Source organism: Salvelinus sp. IW2-2015, unplaced genomic scaffold, assembly GCF_002910315.2.
Source record: "Salvelinus sp. IW2-2015 unplaced genomic scaffold, ASM291031v2 Un_scaffold2343, whole genome shotgun sequence".
In the NCBI taxonomy this organism is placed as follows: Eukaryota; Metazoa; Chordata; class Actinopteri; order Salmoniformes; family Salmonidae; genus Salvelinus; species Salvelinus sp. IW2-2015.
This window is the reverse complement of record NW_019943668.1, coordinates 233,321-239,416: the sequence shown is the minus strand read 5'-3', so window position 1 is coordinate 239,416 and position 6,096 is coordinate 233,321. Positions and strand designations below refer to the sequence as shown.

The 6,096-nt window shown below is 45.5% G+C and overlaps 1 pseudogene; it reads right to left on the bottom strand.

Annotated features, from left to right (window-relative positions):
- Window positions 1-425: 425 nt before the first annotated feature.
- Window positions 426-5,865, bottom strand: LOC112073725 (extracellular calcium-sensing receptor-like; annotated as a pseudogene).
- Between the last annotated feature and the right edge of the window lie 231 nt (window positions 5,866-6,096).

Below are 6,096 nucleotides of genomic sequence, written 5' to 3'. Positions count from 1 at the left end.
GAATATAGAACCTTGTGGGACGCCTTTAACCAACTCCAATGGCTCCGATGGATGCGTCTCCTAACAGCCTGACTTCTATCCTTTAGATAGTCATGAAACCAACGACAGGCATCCAATCCCAGTCCTGTAACGACAGTTTTACCCAAAGTATGCATGGTCTACAGTGTCCGTTTGATAAATCTATGAACAAGGCGGAACAGTACTTTCTATTATCTAGGGCATTAGTAATATCATTTTAACACTCTAGATTTGAACAATCTCTCATAAACATTGGAATATCTAAAGTGAACCTGTTACATGTTACTAGTTACAATGTTACCAATGATTAGCTGCTAAATGTTGATAATCTCTGTCAGAGTAGTCCTACCTAACTGTATGATAACCATATAACTGAAGTTACAATGTTTTTTCCCCTCAATCATTTCTTAATAACGTATATCATTGATGTTTCTCTCCATAAGGTGTTTCTTGTGTTTCTTCTCCGCGCCTGAACGAAATAATGAAGCATTTAGAAACAAATACAGAAAGAACAACCCAAAGCTAGAGGTGATGATGGCAAAGATCTCCACAGCTACAGTGAACTTCCCAGGAGAGCTGACATAAGCTGGATAAAGGTTGTCCAGACTGACACAAATATGAGCATGCTGAAGGTGATGAATTTGGCCTCATTGAAGTTATCAGGCAGCTTCCGAGCCAGAAAAGCCAGCACAAGCACAAGAGGAGAGAGGTCCTATATAGCCCAACACAGCCCAGAACCAATAGCTGACCCACATCACACTCTAGAAATCTTTTCCTTGTAGTAGTGAGGTTTTTAATGGGAAGGGAGGGGACAGGACCAACCACAGAGTGCATATCAAAGCCTGGACAACGTGAATGACACTACAGTCAATCTCTGCTGTGGAGGACCAAACCATTTCATGATATTACTGGCTGGAAGTGTAGCCTGAAGGCCATCAACACCATATTGTTTCGCCAGAACACAAGAGATGCAGAGGACGAAGGTGATGCAAAACGCTGTGTGACGCAGCATACAGGACCATCAGAGGGCCGGCCAATGAAAGTAAGAGAACACAGAAACACATAGCTAAGGAGAAGAGCAGCAGGAAGCTCAGCTCAGAGTTGTTGGCCCTGACGATGGCCGAAGTTCGGTGGCGGTAGAAGCACAGTTGCCGTGGCGATGGCCAGACAAGCGCCCCAAGAGCAGGCGGTCAGGATGATTCGAGGACTTCGTGGAAGGACAGGAACTCCACAGGCTTAAGGATACAGCGGTCTCTCTCAGCGTTGGGCCATATTCCTCGGGACAGATCAGACAGTCTGAAGAATCTGACAGGACAAAACAACAGACTCCAAATGTTAAATATAATAGATTCAGATTTTATTTATTTACAAATACTGTCCCACAATCCTGCACTTTGTCAGTTTACAATACAGAATGTTGAATTAATGTGCAGCTTACATATGAATAAGAAACAGGAACATGATTGACAGACACTACCTTGTAGTGCTGGTAATATGAATAACACACTTAGTAAACCGTGATAGAAATTACTACACATTTTTCCCACTATTCCTATAGTCCTACCTGTGTTATTACTTATTTCTCCCTCTGCAATTGGATACAGCATAACAGCATACAGGCTTTCCTTTCTGTACAGCCTTACGAGTGCCTGGGGGACAGCTCTCACTGCACACTGACACAGGTACTTGTGTACTGTTCTTTACCCAGGTGATTTCCCTCTCGATGTGAAGCCTCTGGTCAGGAGGCAGGGACCATCATAGAGCCCACTGTCACAAACTCCATCGTCCCACTCTCCGTCCTCAGTTGACCAGCTCATAGGTTGCCACTGGGTCCCGTTGGCCATCGAAAGACACCTGGTACCCGTTACGAGAAGTTCACCGTCCTCAACTCTCCAGGACCTGGGGGTTGGAAGGTCAAGGGAGAGAGAGAGGGGACAAGAGAGAAGGAGAGAGGTGTAGAGAGATGGAGATAAGGGAGAGAGAGATGAGTGAGGGAGAGAAATGGAGATAGATGGAGAGAGGGGAAGAGAGAGAGGAGAGATGAGAAGGGGAAGAAAGATGGAAAAGAGAGAAATAGAGAAAGGGAAGATAGATGGAGAAGATGGAGAGAGAGAAACAGAAACATTATTCAACTCATATTTATCAGATGTGTTACTTCAGAAGAAGTTGTAAAGTATGATGAGAACTCCAAGGCCTTCATACATGTAGTCTAAATAAACATATAAATCAGGACATTATCCTACAGACTTGTCATTCACCTTTGTTGGTTTCACATTGGGTTTTGTCACAGTTCACACTGGAGTTTTCTCTCTCTTACAAACGATGCTGTGGATGGCGTGTGCTATGGCGTAAACAGTTTATACACCATGTTAGTGACACGCAGCTGTGATGTATCTGTGTAGGGGGCCTGTAGCTGCTGTATATCTCACTGCCGTCACACACCTTCTCTTCAACCCCAACACCTGTAGAGGTCCCTACAGAACAGACAGACAGACAGACAGACAGACAGGCAGGCAGGCAGGCTGGCAGGCAGGCAGGCAGCAGGCGGACAGACAGACAGACAGACAGACAGGACAGACGGAACAGACGGGACAGACGGACAGACGGACGACGGACGGACGGACGAACGGGACAGACGGACAGACGGACAGAGGACAGAACGGACAGACGGACAGACGGACAGACGGACAGACGGACAGACGGACAGACAGATAGACAGATAGATAGATAGATGATAAGATAGATAGATACCTATCTCCAGCCTACAGCCAAAGGCTCCTCCCAGAACTCTGTGAGCAGGGGAGAGTTGGACACCTTCTGTGGGGAGAGGTCCAGGAGGAAGTCCCTGAGCGCCGGGGATGACAGAGCGTTGGATGCCAATCCGATGGCCCGGCACACAGACCGAAACAGACAGTCGAAAACATGAGAAAGAACATAATGTCGGCCAAACGAGTCTCAGTTATTGGCTACTTCCTGCTTTTTTTCTTTAGCTGTGTGGTATGATGTTAGGGAGACATTAATAATAATAAGCCAATTTATTGTTTTTCATTAGGCCAGATTGAAAAGGATACATATTTCTACCCATTTCTAACTTGGTCATTCTATTCATATTGAAAATAGTTTTATAAGACAAACTGGTGTCGTGAAAAACACGAGTTAAAGGTATGACAACAATCCCTAGTCTCCCATAACAACCTAGCCTATGACAGATAGTCCTCAGTCTATGTTCAAATGCCTCCAGACGTTCTCCAGACTCATAGTTCTCAGTCTATGTTCAAATGCCTTTTCTTCACATAACTTCACACAGAAATGTATATTCCAGAAAGAGAGGAGAATACAGTTGGAATACAGGTAATTAAAAGTTGAAATCATTCCTGAAAGAGAGGAGAATATACAGCAGGAATACAGTAAATTAAAAGTAGAACTCATTCCTGAAAGAGAGGAGAATATACAGTAGGAATACGGTAAATTAAAAAGAAGCTGAAGATTTCTTCCACAGGAGTTTACCTGAGGAATGCCGAAAGGGCCGATGATGCGCAACATGCTGATGGTAGGCGTGGAGGCAGACTCGCCCACGATAGCTGTCACTGTAGSMGACCCCGAGCACTGTTCTCCGGTATCAAACATTGGGTCCAGGCCGTTAGCCAGATGGAAGGCCACTTTCACGGCCATAGGGACCGAGGTGCATGAGTCATGCACTTGATAACCAAGTGTGACACCCGGTAGAAGGTCCGTACTGTTGTTAATCTCCTCAACTGCGAAGACCATGGCGCGTGAGAAGCGCAACTCACGGGAATCCAAACTGTAAATAGAAGATAGGTGAGTGAGCACCACTTGACTAAATGGTAAACTAGCATATAGAATACATGGTTTTACGAGGCCAAACATTTTAATATCTAGCCTTATTTTCCACACTGTCTACATGCCTACACTTTTGATATCAGTAGTTGAGGACATTGTAGGATAGCCTGCTGTTTGAAAATGTCACCCTTTGTAACAGTAGGCTTTACCTACTCACTCAGGTACAAACAAACTTTTTATCTGTCTTAAAAACATTGTTTGTCTGTCTTCAAAACACTGGATATCTGTCTTTAAAACACTGTTTACCTGTCATTAAACACACTGTTTCTCTGTCTTTAACTCACTGTTCATCTGTCTCTAAAATACTATTTATCTGTCTTTAAACACACTGTTTCTCTGTCGATAAACACACTGTTATTCTTTCTTTAAACACACTGTCTCCGTGTTTTTAAAACACAATTTATCTGTCTCCACCACACAGCCACAGTCCCTGTATCCTGCTCCCTCTTGCTTTCACTGACCTCCCTGTGCACTGCAGAGGCTCAGGCATGCTGGTGTAGCTGTGTTCCACAGTGTGCATGTAGTTGTGGATGGAGAACACACCCCCGATGACAAAGTCCCCGTCCTGGGAGAATGCCGGAGGACGAGGGGTGCCTTGGAGCCTGCATCTGACAGACTCCAGCCCAGAGGCAGAGGCAGAGGCAGAGGCAGACGAGAGCAAGGCAAGCCCACCAGCCACCACAGCTAGATGTAGCAGACCCAGACTACCAGCCAGACTTGAATCCAAAGCAGGAGCCGGAGAGAGCCTCATTCCCCTGATGTGTAGAAGGTATGGCGTAATACAGCGCCACACAGACCCACATAGGTCAGGTTACCTCTCTACTCTGGTTTAAATACCCACCGTACCTCTGTGGGGATTCCTCTGGGGGCCACACTGTGGGTATGGCCATGCCAGGAAGGGAGGGGCTAGAGGCTGCTCTGCTCACCCAGTCAGGTCCTGATTCTTTCAGCTATAGAGAGAATATACACCAGCATCAGAACTACGTTGACTGTAATGGTTTAGATAGACATAAACATACATTAGACAGACAATAACCATGAGCCTCTCTTAAATTTCCCTGACTGTCTAGTCATCTTGGTACGCTGGCTCTATACGGTATTTCCCCTTCTGTCTAGTCCATTTGGCACTTTGCCTCACTTACATGTCCTCTACAGTCTAGTCCTCTTGACACCCTGGCTCTACACAGTATTTCCCCTACAGTGTAGTCCATTTGGCCCATTGCCTCACATATGTTTCCAATGCAGTCCAGTCCTCTTGACACGCTGGCTGTACACAGTATTTCCCCTACAGTCTAGTCCATTTGGCCCTTTACCTCACTTATATTTCCTCTACAGTCTAGTCCTCTTGGAAAGCTGGCTCTACACAGTATTTACCCAACAGTCTAGTCCTCTAGGCATGCTGGCTCTTCACGGTATTTCCCCTACAGCCTAGTCCTCTTGGCACGCTGGCTCTACAGAGTATTTCCCCTACTGTCTAGTCCTTTTGGCACTTTATTTATTCTAAAGTCTTGTCCTCTTGGTAGGCTTCCTCTCTTATTTTTCCCCTACAGTATAGTCCTCTTGGCGCGTTGCCTCACAGTTGCCTCACAGTTGAAGTCGGAAGATTACATTCACCTTAGCCAAATACATTTAAACTCAGTTTTTCAAAATTCCTGACATTTAATCCAACTAAAAATTCCCTGTTTTAGGTCAGTTAGAATCACCAGTCCTTCCTGCAGCAAAGCAACCCCATAACATGATGCTGCCACCCCCGTGCATCACGGTTGGGATGGTGTTCTTCGGCTTGCAAGCCTCCTCCTTTTCCCTCCAAACATAACGATGGTCACGATCTTTGTCCCCATGTGCAGTTGCAAACCGTAGTCTGACATTGTTATGGCGGTTTTGGAGCAGTGGCTTCTTCCTTGCTGAGCGGCCTTTCAGGTTATGTCGATATAGGACTCCTTTTACCGTGGATACAGATACTTTCGTACTTGTTTCCTCCAGCATCTTCACAAGGTTCTTTGCTGTTGTTCTGGGATTGATTTGCACTTTTCACACCAAAGTACGTTAATCTCTAGGAGACAGAACTCGTCTTCTTCCTCAGAAGTATGACGCCTGCGTGGTCCCATGGTGTTTCTACTTTCGTACTATTGTTTGTACAGATGAACGTGGTACCTTCAGGCGTTTGGAAATTGCTCCCAAAGATGAACCAGACTTGTGGAGGTCTACAAGTTTTTT